This window comes from Ixodes scapularis, unplaced genomic scaffold (assembly GCF_016920785.2).
Source record: "Ixodes scapularis isolate PalLabHiFi unplaced genomic scaffold, ASM1692078v2 PGA_scaffold4__175_contigs__length_147842914, whole genome shotgun sequence".
Classification (NCBI taxonomy): domain Eukaryota; kingdom Metazoa; phylum Arthropoda; class Arachnida; order Ixodida; family Ixodidae; genus Ixodes; species Ixodes scapularis.
Genome location: NW_024609879.1, coordinates 89475138 through 89491709, shown reverse-complemented (window position 1 = coordinate 89491709; position 16572 = coordinate 89475138). Strand labels below are relative to the sequence as shown.

General features: G+C 47.6%; 1 protein-coding gene across 1 annotated transcript in view; it reads right to left on the bottom strand.

The window, feature by feature from the left end:
* Positions 1 to 16572, bottom strand: part of LOC115323735 (gastrula zinc finger protein XlCGF49.1-like) — a 351702-nt gene that overhangs the window by 74428 nt on the left and 260702 nt on the right. The window lies entirely within an intron of this gene.

The following is a 16572-nucleotide window of genomic DNA, read 5'->3' as shown; positions in this document are numbered from 1 at the left end:
CTTCATTTTCGGTGAACAACGACGCAACAGATGAGCTACAGTGGTTGTCCTTTATTTTTGAAGATTTTTCTCGGTGGCTTTGGCATTTGACTCATATCGGATTGGCTTGGACAGCTTGGCCGACAGTTGTATTCAATCACAAACATAATAGTCACCTACTTACAAAAGAAGCAACGATTAGCACGTTATTAAATAAAAAAACAATATTTTATTAAGATAACGACGTTAATAAAAACAATTGCGAAGGATTGCTTTACAAATCTGTTTTACGCGAGCCCTAGTGTCCGAAAGAGCCGCTAGTGGCGTTGAGTTAGCTCACGTAACGTTGTAATCCGTAGCGGGTTGCGAACGTTCTACTAAAACTTAAAATGGTAGTTCCGCTACGCTACATATAGCGGAGGTCGTAGCGGGTAGCGGATAGCACAGCGGGAGTGACTGAACGATCTACTAAAACACTCTGTTACTGGAGTTATTTTGTTCTCTACGCAGTTTGAAGTCAGTTTTTTGGGCAAGCAGACATAATGTCCCAGCTTCTTCTCCTGTTATACGTTTTATGATAACCTTTGTTTGCTTACTGAAATCTACGTCAACTTACGTGCAAAAAAGAAAAAAAAGGAACAGGGTGTTCGACATCTTAATTTAACTTGATTTTTTTTTTATATGTGAGGATATGCAATCTCTTAATTAATTATTGGATTTTTTTTTCGTTTTTATGTTTTGCTTAAAAATTATTTGTATTTCTTTTTTTTTTTTTTTGTCTGAAGCTTTGGTCGAGTTGCGGGGCTCAGTAACAGCGGGTTATTTTGAGATTTTCATACACCAGTGACATAGGTAGAGGGGAGGCGGGGGGAGCTGTCAGGGGGGAGCCCTCTTCCTCGTGCCTCTTTTTCATCCTTGTCCCTCCTCCTCCTCTTTCCTCCCCCTTCTCCTCCCTCTCGCTTGGTGCATTGTGGGAGACGTCCCATAATGCAACACGCGCGGCACCGCGGTCCATTATGGCACGTTTCCCATAATGCACCGGGCGGTTACGCCGACGCGTTACGGCTACCGTCACGGTCGCCGTCGGCGTAACGCTTTTTCGTTACGCGACGCAAAGGCGTGACGAAAAAGCGTTACGCGACGCTGACGTGTCACGAGAAAGCGCTACGCCGACGCATCACGAAAAAGCGTTATGACGACGCGTTACACGACGCCGAGGTGTCACAAACAGGCGTTACGCCGACGCGTCACGAAAAAGTGTTACGCGACGCCGAGGCGTCACGAAGAAGCATCACGCCGACGCGTCACGAAAGAGCGTTATGCGGACGCCTTACGCGACGCCAAGGTGTTACGAAAAAGCGTTACGCGACGCCGAGGCCGAGGCGTCCCAAAAAAACGTTATGACGATGCGCTCCACGACGCCTCGGCGTCAGCGTAACGCTTTTTCGTGACGCGTCGCGTAACACGTAGGCGTAACGCTTTTTCGTGATGCCTCGGCGTCGCGTAACGCGTACGCGTAACGCTTTTTCGTGACACCTCGGCGTCGCGTAACGTTTCCACGTAACGCTTTTTCGTGACGCGTCGGCGTCGCGTAACACTTTTTCGTGACGCGTCGCGTAACGCGTCGGCGTCGCCTAACACTTTTTCGTGACGCGTCGCGTAACGCGTCGGCGTCGGCGTAACGCTTTTTTGTGGCGCGTCACGAAAATTATTTACGCCGACGCTTTACTGTTAAGGCGACGGCAACGCCGCTCAAGCCAGAAACGGACGCCTAAAAGCAGCACTCGAAGATGAAAGAAACATCAATCAATTCAGGTTTTAAAGTCCGATGGTTAAGGTTTTATAGGCAAAAATGCTTATGTGTCTAAATATTCCTAGTACATATGGAAGAATCCCGGCGATGTTGCCGCGACTTGGCCGGTGCAGTGCCGTCATTCGGTGGTTGCAAAACAGAGCCCGATATAGAACTTCATATATTTTCAGCAGTATATTTTGGAAGCTGGCAGAAACGGCAAATGTTGCCGTCATGTGGCCGTCATGTAGCCGGGATGCAGCAATATCTTTTGGAAGCTGGCAGAAACGGCCAATGTTGCCGTCATGTAGCCAGGATGCAGCAATATCTTTTGGAAGCTGGCAGAAACGGCCAATGTTGCCGTCATGTAGCCGGGATGCAGCAATATCTTTTGTAAGCTGGCAGAAACGGCCAATGTTCCCGTCATGTTGCCGGGATGCCGCAATATTGGTTGGACGCTGGCAGAAACGGCCAATGTTGCCGTCATGTAGCCAGTTTAGTGCCGCCATCATGAATGCTGGCTCTAGACTGGTCAAGCTGGGCCCATATGGGGCCACCTTAACCATGCTGAGACCAATGTCGGCACAATATCTTGTGCTGCCTGGGTCACCTTTGCGCTCAAGTCTGCCAGTGACAAATTCACTCCCCGCGAGATACGCCAGATGGCGTATATCTCCGAGTTCACGACGGACATTCGCCATGTAAAAGGTGCCCACAATGCTCCTGCTGACGCGCTGTCACGCATCACGACATCTTCTTGCTCCTCGATCATACCAACAGCTATCGATTTTCAAGCTATGGCGATCGCTCAGAAAGACGACAGGGAACTTCGAGAGCTCCAAGCCTCACATCCACGCCTAGAATTTAAATCTATTTCCCTTCCATTGTGTGACACGCCTATTATTTGCGACTGCTCAACACCTGTACCGCGGCCCTTCGTACCCAAGGCGTTTCGACGCCAAGCTTTCGAGTCCCTCCATTCACTGGCACACCCGGGAATTCGAGCGACACAACGCCTCCTAACGCAGCGGTTTGTGTGGCCAGGGATCAATAAGGACGTCCGAAACTGGGCACGAACTTGCCTTAGCTGTCAAAGGGCCAAAATCCATCGGCACACATCGGCGCCCGCCGTGACCTTTCCATTGCCGACTGCTCGTTTCGATTTCGTTCATTTGGACATCGTAGGCCCACTTCCACCATCTGACGGTCACAAATGCATATTAACATGTATTGACAGATTTACCCGCTGGCCGGAAGCGATACCCATGCCAGACATCACTGCTCAAACGATAGCGAAGACTTTGGTGGCTGGTTGGATAGCCCGCTTTGGGGTACCGTCATCGGTGACTACCGATAGAGGCAGACAGTTTGAATCCGCATTGTTTCGTGAACTTTCGCAACTTCTCGGAACCACACGAATTCGAACGACTGCATACCACCCCATCAGCAACGGCATCGTCGAACGCTTTCACCGAACCCTTAAAGCTTCACTGAAAGCTCAGGAGGATCGCGTCCACTGGAGCACACTACTTCCCATGGTACTTCTCGGGCTCCGTGCGACACATAAAACGGACATCAACTGCACCCCGGCTGAACTTGTCTATGGAGGACAGCTTCGCCTTCCAGGAGAATTTTTCAACTGCACCCACAAATATCCGGAAGGTGATCCTACCGACTATGTGACCAAACTTCGAGCCGCCATGCGTGCTCTTCAACCGGTAGCCCCGCGGGTGCAACGACCTAAACAATCGTACGTTCCTGACGACCTCACAACGTCCACCCACGTATTTGTTCGTCACGACGCAGTTCGAAAGCAATTAGAGTCTCCGTATGATGGTCCTTTCCGCGTCATTGATCGTCACGACAAGTATTTCCACCTCGACATCAATGGACGCAACGAAACCGTGTCAGTAGATAGGCTGAAACCTGCATTCATAGACACAAGCCAGTGTATGCACCTGACTACACCGAACTGTTCTCCACACTCAAACAAACGACACTACTACCCTCATGGGAACACTGGCCACCCCGCACATTACATTCCATGCGAACACTCTAAGCTCCCAAGTCCTTTGCACCCGACATACCACGAAACCCCACGAAAACGGCGACCGTCTGTTACATGGCACCCGACACTACTCGCAAGCAGGTCCTAATCTTCACCTTCTTGCTAGGGGGGGAGCTTCTGTAGCGGACGAGCAAACTGTGGTGGTAAAAAAAAGAAGAAGCGACACGCGGGCAAGGCGGCTCGAGACGGAACACACCGACGGGACAGGTCTGCGATGTACATTGGATGTAGATATTTCCTATTGTAAATAGTCTCCGCTGTAAATAAATTGAAGAGACCTTTGGTTACTTCAAGATCTTCTCGCTTGGACCTGGCGTATTTGGCCCTTTCTCATTTTGTCTTTCGCATTCCAACCCTCCTCATTTGGGCCCGTTCTCGTTTCGCCCTTCTCACCTAGCCCTTTTCAAAACAGCCATTCTCAAAAATATCTCGCTTTGACCCGTCGCATGCACCGGCCATTGTTCAATTAAGACGACGTAATTTTGTTGAAAACGCCCGCAGCTTTTTACTCACGGTATGCGTCGGGAATATTCCACATCTTGAAACGGAACGAAGGGGGGTTTACTTTTAAAAACGCTCGCTGCGTCCTCCCGGACCAGCTGGACCGGATCAGCTGACAACGACGGGACTGAACTTATTGAACCTCAACCCCGCAACAACCAATTTGAGCTCCGTGTTAGTGTGGGTTTCTACCTCCAAGCACCGAACCACACACCACGAACGTTTCGGCTTTTTCTTGCATCGCCGGGTTGACCCAAACATGAACGAGATCGCCGAAGTCAACGCAGCGCTGTCGTGAACCTTGGCTTGTGGCTGCGCACTCGTGGACCCTGTGACTCCCTTCGCTTTCAAAGCTCACACGACGATTACGAATGATACTTTATGTCTTCCGGGAACATTACAGAGGCACTTCTCCGGTCACGTCTTCGAATCATGTGCTCGCAAACTGCGGAGCTCCTCACGTCCTCACGTCTCGTCAAACAAAAACACTAACGGCGCCATGCGTTGTTGCCAGATTTTCTCCGGTCAAACAAAAATAACGAAATCAAACCGGCTCTTTACTCTGTTTCACCTTATGATTTACCGCAGGAAAGGCTACAAGCGCGAGCTCTTTGCGTTAGGGCACATCTCAGCAGCACAAGCTCTCGTGCATTAAGGGCAGCAGCCAAGGCCACCAAGGCTACGTACGAGCTTGCGCTTCTAGCCTTCGCTGCGGTACAACATAAGGTGAAAGGGAGTTTTGCTTCCAGCGTACATCGGTGTTGCGCTTGCGCCGTGGCCAGATTTTCTCTGTCAGCTCCAACGTCAGCTCTCAAGATGCACGAACACTGGTATAAAGTTTTAATATGGCGGCCACCAAGGAGCGCCGTAAATTCTGAGGGAGGGCAAGGAGGTTAGAAGTACTAGGAGGGGCCACGTTGCAATATTGGTGAAGCCTAGTCATAAAAAGTTTAAACGATGTTGTGGCCAACGTGACCGTAGATCTTTTTAGCCATTGGTGCGCGTGACATGTCACGTGTAAGATGGATGGTTGATTTTAGAAGGATTCTTTGCAGGCTTGCGCGCACTCCGTCCGGTAGGTTTTATCAGATGGAAGGCTAGACTGTGGTGTATTCTAGTACCCCATAGCTAGACAAGGGCTAGCTACGGTCACGTGATGTGATCACGTTGGCTTGATAAGTGAGGAGAGTAAGGATGAAAATGAGAAAGAGGCGAGGCGTCGAGGGAGCATGCCACTCTAAAAAAAAAGATGTCGATTTAACTCTTTTTGGAGTGTAACTGGCTTGTCACAGAATCCACTCTTTTAAAGAGTAACTATAACTCTTCGGAGGCAAGTGTATATTTAACTCCTCCATACAAGTGTTCATTTAACTCTTGTATAGAGAGTCACGCCAATACCTTTGAGAGATTCAGGGCTACTCTTTTGATGTGTAAGTGTAAGTGTTACCTTCACTCCTTTGTGTAGAGTAACTATAACTCCATGAGAAGTGTTGCCTAAACTCTTTGATGAGAGTAAATTTCACTTTTTTGTGTAGAGTGACTATAACTCTATCAGAATTGTTGCCGAAACTCCTTTTTGACGAGTGAAGGATACTCTCCAGGAAGAGTTACCTTTATTCCTTCGTGTAGGGAAACTACAACTCTACTACAATGTTGCCTGAACTCTGTATTCAAGAGTTACGCGTACTCTCCAGGAGGAGTTACCCTCACTCCATCGTGTAGAGTAGCCACAAATCTATTAGAAGTGTTGCCTAAACTCTGTATGCAAGAGTTAAACATGTTCTCTGGGAAGAGTTGAATCCACTCGTTTGTGGAGAGTAATGACAACTCCATTAGAAGTGTTGCCTTAACTCTATATTTAAGAGTTAAGCACGCTCTCCAGGAAGGGTAGTTTTAACCTTATTGTGGAGTAAATACAACTCCATTTGAATTGTACCTTGAGTCCGTATTAAAGAGTTAACTCTGCTCTCTACCAAGAGTTAATGTCACATAGCAGCACACTTGAGCAGTTTGTATGACCCTCCTTAGATAGTACTCAACTCTTTAATACAGGGTTTAGGCAACACTTGAATGGGACTGTAATTACTCTACAGAAATACTTGTGTACAGTAAGTACAGACCCATCTGATGTGTTGCCTAAACTCTGTATAAAAGAATTAGCACCCTCTTCAGGAAGCCCTAAAATCTAAAAGCAGCTATGTACATGTTCACAAGGAGGTGGGTGCAAAGGAAATGTGGAACTGCAGTTGAAAAATGACAAAATATAAAGCATGAGCCTGCACAGAGGCTATAGGTTCTCATAAAAAGTCAGCACTGAAATAAAACAGTAGAATAGAGTTTAATAAACCAAAATTTTAATTTCAGCACATGGCAAAAAGGCAAAACCGGCACACAAATTTCCTCTGGCTAACAAGTTTTTTTTTAACTTCGTGATCAAGTCTAAAGCCAAGACGGACTTTATTTGTACTTCAAACTAATGAAGTGCCCAATCACTGCGAGTGACTGGCTTGCTTTTTGACGGTAAGAAATGTCGTCGACTCCGTGCGATGCAAGAACGAGCGCAGCACCAGCCCGTCACCTCAAAGGAGTGGTCCTCCAACACCACAGTTATGGCACTTGAGTCCTCTTCGTCAATTCTCGTCACCGGATAGGCCGATCGGCCGTGTCCCTCCTCCTGTGAAGAATGAATGCTTAAATGCAGAGTCAGCAATATTAAAAGAGAGGAACCAGCTCGCGAAGTGCTTTTAGTTAATACTAGTGCACTCATTTGCGAGACAATAGACCATTTTCGAAAATCCCAGGAGCCATTCATAGGATGCGCTCCAATAATTGGCTGGGGCTCGCTTTCTTGCCGATTGAATAAGAGTCCCAACCGAACACTAAGGCAGCACTGATTGCTAGCTCGCTCAGCCGCAAAAATCCAAAATCGTTCGTATCCCCTGCTATGAACACGTAAGAGAAAGATAAACCACATCCCTCGCTCTCTCTCTATTTGTTTCCTTTGTATGCAATAGCAGCCATAAGCGGTTGCATTCATTTATGGTATCCTCAAGTTTGCACCCCATCAGAAAAAGGGGGCAAGGAGAGGGCGCAGTTCCCCTCCCCCTTCTCCCTGACTTTTGGAACAATTGACCTTTTTCAGAGTTTGGCCACGATCGTGGCGCGCCCTCGCGGGAATCGCTCGAAACACTTTTGGTGGCTCGTGGCCTCCGCGATCTTCTGCCGGCGGCGCGCCGCCGGCAGCAGATCGCGGAGGCCACGGGTGGCTCCGGGAACGTCTCTCCGTCGTCCGCGCCAGGCCTTGTGCATGGTGGCGTTGTTCCGTCCTTCGCCAATCTGAACGTGTCTTTCTGTCGTCGCTTAGCGTGCATATTTTCTTCGAAATGGCTGAGAACGACCTGAAAGATTAACAAACGTCAATGTCTATGATACAGAGGACCTCGTTCGTTTTTATACCTTCAGGGACGGATAGACCGCCGACGCCGCATCGGCTCTTACCATCGGCTCGGAGTCACTTCATCGTCACTTCGGGGTCGCGTCTCGCAAGCAACTAAAAAAGGGGTCTGCTTTCAAAGCAGAGTCGCAGAGTGTTATGCAAGGAAAGTAATGGTGACCAGCTTGGATACCGACACAACCACCCACCTTCTGCGAGCTTCTGAGCTCCGTTTATAAGGCCCGGCCACGACAAACAGCTGATTTTACTCTCCTTAATTGATCACTTAAGTTATTCAAGCTTATAGCGTCCGTCACTTCGCCGTCCTGTGTACCGCGTGAGGGCACGGGACATAGCCGTATTCGGAAATGTGTAAGCAAACTCGGACGGTGCGAAATCCGGGCCGTCTTGATATCGCGAAGGACTGCCTGCACCGTCAAAAAGTAAGGAACGGTATGTTAGAAACAATTCATCCTTGAATTCGGCACGTTTACGAACCTTCGACAAAGTGGGCCCAGCAAACAGGGGGGTTCCCGGTTGGTTGCCAAGAAATTTCATCAAGGTTCTGTCTCCGTAAGGCTTAAATTCGTTTCGCTCGCTTTAAATGTTTTGCCAGTGTTTTAAACGTGGCAAGAAGCAAATGTGCATAGCGCACGCCTGAAGAACGGAAAGCTTTATGCTGTTATTTTTTAATTGAGTACCGGATACGGCATGATTACGTCACACAACCTCGTTTGCACGTTTACTGATAAAAACAAAAAAATGGCCAGAGTGCAGGCGAGCTGGTGTAAGTTTAACATGATGGAAAACTTGATATATGAATACATGAAAGCTTGATGAAACATCGAGGACAGGGACGGAAAGGGCTAGTACTTCTTTCAAGAAATCCTGTATCGGTCCCCATCCTTGATGTTTCACCAACACGCTCATTTTCAATTATTAAACCTGAGACTGAGGTAGGAAAAGGAAAACGCAAAGGAAAAACGGGCAACGCCTCAAGAGACGTTGCCTGTTCCTTTTTCTGTGTCCTTTTACGTTTTCCTTTTCCTACCCCAATTTCAAGTATATCATCATATTCACATTTACTGTATTTTAGTTAAAAGCAGAATGTCCCGTCGTCACATTGATGATCCAGCCACCTGACACAGGAGACTCTCGACATAGGCTTTTGAAAGCAGGGCAAAAAGGGCGGGGTGTTTGACATCGGGTGCTTTCATGCACCATGCACCCGCCAAAGGCTACAAGAACTTTATAAAATTTGACATTTTAACAATGTTCGCTTCTATTTGTGCAACCTTCTGCTGGGCGGCGGTGAGGCATGACGACTATGAAGCCAAGCCGCGAGAATACCGGGGGAGTCCAGCATAACCAGCACTGTCTGAGCGACCGAGCGGGCGAGAGAGCCACCAAAAATGGCGCCTTTCCCTTTTCTCTTTTTTCTCAGAGTCGGCGCATGCGCCCAGCGATCTCTGAAAAAGGTCAATTATAACAGGCAATATGGGAGTGAGGGACAGAATTTAGCTTCCTTGCACATCACCCCTCCACCTTCCAAACAGTAGCAAATCAGTTGGCCTCTGCCCATAGCAGTGCAAGACATAGCTTTATTATATAGACACTAGACTGAGGGGTAGGACGAATGCAACTTCTTAACATCTGCATTTGTCCAAGTGGCATACAATATGTTAGGAACATTTTTATAGATAAATTAGTGTAAACAACGTATTGCGTTTCAGTGCTGACTGCCATATATTATAGTTTATTTCACAACTTTAGAAAGGAAGCTAACGAATGCAAGTAACATCTAAGTTTGGGGAGACCGATCATTAAATATTGTAAGTACAGCTCTACAAGGGGATAATTCGCCGTAAAGTACCGCTGAACCTTCATAAAAAAGAAGTTGTACCTACTAAAATTCACGAATTCTAAACAAAACAAAACAAGAAGAAAAAGAAATTTAAAAGTAGGCCATACCAAGAACATACAAATTAAGATTGGCGAGTATTAAAATAACTGATAAATATGCTACATGTCAAAAGAGAACATGTATCGCGGCGAGCTTAAGTTCTACCACAACCGACACTACTAGAAAGTCAGCGAGCTGCTCATGTGTGCCAATTCATCGTGCTGCTGCGCAATAGATGTGGGCTCTATGTTTTTTATTGCATGCGGATGAACTGGTTGCACCACTCTGAATGCAGGGGCAGGCACATGCATTGAAAAGTCGAATTTAGAGCTATTTTTTTCCACATAGTAGAAAGGTTAATCTATAAATTGCTTAGCCCTACTCTGGCAGCATCACAGCGTCTCTCAATCCTTTATCTAAACTTAAAACATGTTTATTGCAATCTCGACATTTAAGTTTACACCTATATATCTACGTTGATTTGAAAGAAAAAAAGAAACAGTTTGAAGGAATCGCGGTGTTTGCGGCGCAGAAATATGTAGTTATAAATGTACGCATATTGGGGGGGGGGGGGGGGGGGGGGCTCTATATTATTTACAAGTTATAAATCAAATCGCTTGCCTCCCCTTCAGCTCACCAGTATCAAATGTACTTTTAAATTATCAGTCCAATAAATACCCTGTTATACAAACAAAATATGACAGTTCAACGGAATATGATGCTTGAATCAATAAATCACTCACGTAAAAAAAAAAAAAAAAAAAAAAAAAAAAAACTTGTCGAGTAAAGACGATTACTGGCAAATACGCTCGCATAGCGCAGTGACATAGCTGACACTCCACAACCACCCGACTAGCTGAATCTTGGCAAAGAAGGACTACTCAACGCCCCGTGCAATTCGATCGGCTTTGGACATACTGGGAGGACTTTACTACAGCACACATCTACCTTCAAGAAGACAGGCATATTTTAACAGAAAAAATGAACTAACTGACTTCAAACACGAAAATACCCAATCAGAACGTCCGCTCACAGACTATTGGAATGAAAAGAATTTACGAATAACGCTGTACAGGACCTTTCAGGCCGATCGCTGTGGACTACACGCGGGACTCGTCGGAGACTTCCGGCCCAGAGTTAGACACGGTTCAAACCGATCGGATCATGACAAAACGTACATTACGTAGCAAGAACACATGTCTCCGATGGTCAAGAAGAAGGAGAGGATCCTCCCATTGTCACTCACGTGCAAAAGAAAGTGGTCCGTCGTGTCTTCGGTCCGTCGAAGCTGGTGGTGACATGTATGGCCACAACAAAGGAAGATCACCGGTGTGTAGGCCCTGCCGAGAGAATATCCAAGGTCTTGACATTCCGCATGCTGAAGATCGCACTTGTCAATAAACCATCGTTCTTAAGCGCGAGATACATTGACGGCAGATTCGTCCGATTCGACGTCCGATCCGACAGTCGAAACGCCGCTCCGAATCGCCGCACGCTACAGTTTGAGACACACGCTTCCGACCTTGCATGCGACACGACGATCCGTTCGGCTCCGGCCAGGACCCAGGAGATCTAAGCGTTTCAGCGGACTCCGGAGGTCATCTCTGGTCCCAGATTGACGGTTCAACTCGCACGAGCGAAATTACGAGCTCGGTTCTCAATAGCGCGTGCATTATTTGCTGGGGCCATCTTTCTCGAATGGGTCAGCGGGATTCACGCGTCCGGCTTCCCCTCGCCTGCCACGTTATCGCGTTCGCTTCGTCCCGCCAGACCCAGTACGTCATCATGACGTTCGCGCTAGCTGTGCTGTCATTGGCTGGACGCATCCGACAGTCCGTCCGCCGTGCGAAACTATCTGGCGCGTTGGACGCACGTCGGATCGCCGATCCGACGAAGCGACCAAATTTTTCGGATCAGGCAGTCGTGCTGCCGGATCGGACGTCGGATCGGATGGATTTTTCGCGCATGTGTCTCGCGCTTGAGTGTATGTGTGTGCGCGCGCTTCGCGGGCTGGACTCCGTCACTCCTAAGCTGAAAGTGAAGCTAAGTTGTTCGGTGAGCCAATCGTACATTTGGCTTTAATCACATGATCACGCTCCCTCCCGTAACCACGCGCAGAGAGCGGAACACGCGATAACTGGCATGGCTAGGGAGCCTTCATAAGTGCACATGAAGGCACTCTAGGCATGGCGGGCTCGACGGTCCTCCGAAAACTGTCAGCTTAGGAATGAAGGGAGTCCTCCTCCTTCAAGGACGCGGACGCCGAGTCCCCTAGGCTCACAAAAGATTTGGAGTGATTAGCGATGGTGGATGGGGAAAACAGGAGGGAAATTATTTTCTCAGCACCTTCTCTCGCCCTTTTCGAGGGAGAGATAGAGCTCTTCCGCCAGGCCGAGGGACCTTCGTAAGCAACCCGTTTCGAGGCCATCGGCGCGCCCCTCCACTACGCTCTTCCATCTCTCGAATTCGTCTGTTTGTGTCAGCTGGTATTCGCTATCCGGGTATCCAAAAACCAATATGGCTGAGATTGCTTACACATGATAACTCTAGAACAAGGGGACAAAACGGAATTGACAGACACGAAGCACTGAACTCAGCTTGAAGCCTCGTCAAAATAAAAAAAAAAAAAGATAATGATAAATCAAATGTCTCCCTACGAAAAGAAAAGGGGTGATATAAATTGCAAGAAGATTGTCGGCCACTTGGCGTTCGCTCAGAGCACCAGTGAAGCTAACTAGCTTATGCCTCAAAATAAACAAAACAGGAGAGCATGCGCTCAAAGAGACATGCACACAAACTAGGGTGCCTACATGTCTGTCTGTCTCAGGGTGAAGACATCCATTGTTGCCCTAAATGTGCCAGCGCGTGACGCTCTCGCGCACTCGGCGCGTGACTTGGGCGGTGAAATGGCGTCTATGCATTAGCCAAAGCTACGCGCTCGAGCTGAGTGACACCGGATTGCTCGCACTTCAAAATGCATACAAAAAACGATTGGGCGGAAAAATGGCTGAGATGTCACCACTCAAGCAAAAGCGCGCGTGTGTATGAAGGCACTCTAACACAAACATGAGGAATGCGCCACATCGGTAGTCTAAAATATCAACGACATGTGGGCGATCGTACGGGTGTAGCACGTGCAGAATCCTTGTACACGCTTGAACCGCCGTGGTTTCATGTCATAACCTAATATCTTGAGGGTCTACAAATGACAGCATGATTACCTTCCACGCGCTCGCGTGCACACTAGCTGTCTCTTAATTAAAAGCAGAATGCTCCGCCGTCACAGTGAGGACCAGGCCACATGATCTGGGAATTCGCGTCATGGGCTTCTGAAAAGACTAGCCTTTTGAAGGCAGGGCGTCAGTCGTGGGGCATTTGATATCGGGTGCTTTCGTGCACCACCCGATCGCACATAGGGCATGAACTTTCTGTAAAGCGGTCTTCTTTAGGGAACTTGGCAGTCCACTGTGATAAATGTTCGTACGACCCTTTGCTGGATAAAACACAGATTCCGGGCAAGTAGGAACAGAAAACAGAGGGGGAAAATTTCGAGTTGTTCAAAATCAGTGTAAAGGAAGATGACTGTTGCATCAGTGCGTCGTCGCTCGTTTCATCAAATAAGAAATTCAGATTCATTTGGCTTGAGGTATAATAAAGTGTGTATCACTGGCGTAGCCAGGAAATTTTTTTCATGGGTGTTTTTCTTTGCTTAAGCTGTTTGAAAGACACAAAGAAAAGAAGAGACCGGGAAGACAAACTGCCCAAACACAATTTTGTTTGCTATTTTCCTGTTTCTTAGATGACAAAAGTCCAACCTTCTTTTCTACCATCTCGTTCGTCCAGTATTTAAAAAAAGGAGAATTTAATGTTAAACGGCGAAAGAACGCAGTCAGAAAATATCATAATTAACTTCGAGCAAAAAAGTCTAAACAGGCTCACAAAAAATTACGGTGCGTGCACTTCAATGCGGAACACTCGGGTATCCAATGACTGAAAACTATGGAAAAGTGCCAGAGAATAGCGAAGTTTAGAATACGATTAAACACAAAAACTGCAATGCGCAGAGGGGCTATGAGTGAAGTGAATAGTGAAGCGTCACGCTCATTGCTCCTGCGCGGATCACATTTTTTCAGAAAATATTGTTGTATAGTCTTGTTTTAGGCTGTTTCCGTTCTTCGTTGTTGTTTTACGAGAAAGTGTGAGAAAAATACCAGTTTCTACCATTTTGTGGGGTCTAAACATTTAGTGGAAGCCGCCGTCAGTCGATTGGAAGAAGTGAGGCCTGGTTCACACTCTCAGCTAATCCGCTGCCGCCGGAGCGGAATCGGCCGCGGCAATGCACAGGGGACGCTACGCCCGGCGGCCGAATTCTTGCAGATTCGCCCGCCGATTCGCAAGTGTGAACCAGGCCTGAGAGTACCCTTTCGGTGCTGATTTGCATATTTCGGTGAATGTTCAAAACCGCAGCACCTATTAGCGGCGAGATAGTTTGGTGACGCCCTCGTATACGGTTTCCTCTCGTGACGTCATTACCTTACGGACAACAAGTTCGACGGTGTTTATAATTAGCATGGTGCAAGCTATTGCGCTCTGAAACCAACACTTCCAACACCGTCAAAATTGAGGTTCTTTCATTACTCTTATTTCTGTCGATGAAAAAACCTTTGCTGACGTCATAGTCACCATTCGGCCAATCGTAGAAGGCCGACCACAGCGACGCTTTTGATCGCACATGTCGCCATCTTTCTGCCCTTGTAAAAACAAGTGTGATCGCGCAGGCACGCGCAACCAAAGCACTACCGAAGCCAGCAAGCTCGCGTTGAAGGCGGAGCGTCTGGTCTCAGCTTGGAACGGAGTAGCAAGCATCCCTGGGACGTTGAAGCCCTCAGGTGCTTCAACGTCCCAGTATTCGGAGTCTAGAAAACAAACGTTCCGATTCAGCGCTTTTAACGAGCATGGTGGCCAGGATTGGCAGCAGGCGGGTTACATTAGGATACAAAGCCTCTGGGCAAATGCAAGTTGCCTGTACCGCCGAGACGCGCTACGCGGTGCGGTGCCTCCACATCTGTGTCAAAACCAGTACTTCCCCTGCGCGGATCACATTTTTTCAGAAAATATCGTTGTATAGTCATGTCTTAGGCCATTTCCGTTCTTCGTTGTCGTTTTACGAGAAAGTGGAAGAAAAAAAATACCAGTTTCTATCATTTTGTGGGGTCTAAATATTTAGTGGAAGCCGCCGTCGGTCGATAGAAAGAAGTGAGAGTACCCTTTCGGTGCCGATTTGCATATTTCGGTGAATGTTCAAAAGCGCAGCCCCTATTAGAGGCGAGATGTTTTGGTGGCGCCCTCCTATGGTTTCCTCTCGTGACGTCATTACCTTACGGACAATGTCGAAAATGCGCCGACTAAAGCCCCTCGATATGTTTTCGTTAGCGCCGACCCCACAGCGGCGCCATCTGTTGACAGCCCGTGATATCGCGAGGAGAAACTAACTCTAGCTACAGTTACTCTAGAGTTGGAGTGAGGGTTAAGGGAGAGTATCATCGAAAGAAGCGGTCGCGAAAGAGTAACTTTGATGAAGAGAGGGTTAAAGTAGGGTAACTTAGGGCAGTTACTCTCCTTTGACACCTTTTTTTTTTTTTTAGAGTGTGGCTTGTGGAGGCTACGCGGCTGGCGTCATGCCTTCTCCTACCAACACCTCCTAGAAATAAGGCCGTAGCGCTCCCAGTGGGCACGTCACATTGTCAAAGGAAGGAAGGCCATGGCGCAACTGCGTGAGAAGATTTCTGCTGTCGACCCGTATCGACGTGAAAAAAAAAATATTTCTTCTCGAGCGGTGTGGTAATGTTTGTGCGCGTTTATCCGACATTGAAACGCGTTTTAAAAGTGCAGTCTTGTACAATTAATTATATATATAATATAAACGCAATATACAACGCGTTACGAAGGTTGAAAGTACCAAATTTAACCGCGGGACTACGTGCAGTCCCGCAGCTCCCCACACTTTTCGAATGAACCGGCTCTGAATTTCCGATGCGACATCTTCCATCGTATGGGCTCTGATTCTGGTAAATTTACGTTGCGTGTGAGCTGCTGACTGTCTGCAAAGGTACGCTGAGACATTTCAGAAGGGAAAGGAACCGAAAAAAAATCCATTCATCACCGCAGGGAGGGAGCGCACACGAGCAAGAGATGGGTAGACAATGTTAAGCCTCTCGTCTCACACTGCTGGTGCTGCTTTCGTGTGTGTGTGTTTGTGTGTGGTTCTTTTGATCCTCCTACCCGTCGTTTTTTTTTTTTTTTGTGTCACCGCAGTTTAGGGTAGGTTTTTTTTTTTTTTTTTCTCTTTTGTGTTCGCTTGATAATGCGGCATTTACGTGAATTCGCGAAGCAAGTCCTGCTAGGGTTTGAGCAGGGCCGGCCTTAGAGCAGCAAGCGCCCTGGGCAAACTGCGGCTGCGACGCCCCGCCCCCCCCCCCTCCCCTCCCCTATTTTCGCATCCAACAGCACGTTGTTAGTAAATATACCAGAGTGACCCAGCCCGTATGGTCGCGATTTTGTTGTTGTCAGTCGAGAACCACATCCTAAAAACAAAGGACGTTCATAAGTATTGAGAGTTTTGTCAGCACCGTGATCAAATGATTCAAAATACATTTATTTCTCAGATTAACCAAATTTCAGCTGTCGGCCTCTCATAGAAATCGTCTGATAGAAAGAGAAAACAAAAGCACAAGTTAACCATGTCAAATACCCTACACTCTAAAAAAAAAGCGTGCCAACTAGCACCTTTTAGGGTTCTTTCGCTTGTCCGATGGGCGGCACCCTTAAAGGTGCAGAAAAGAACCCACAAAAAGGGTTCTTTCTAATGAACCCTATTTCGGGGTTCTTTTTGGATC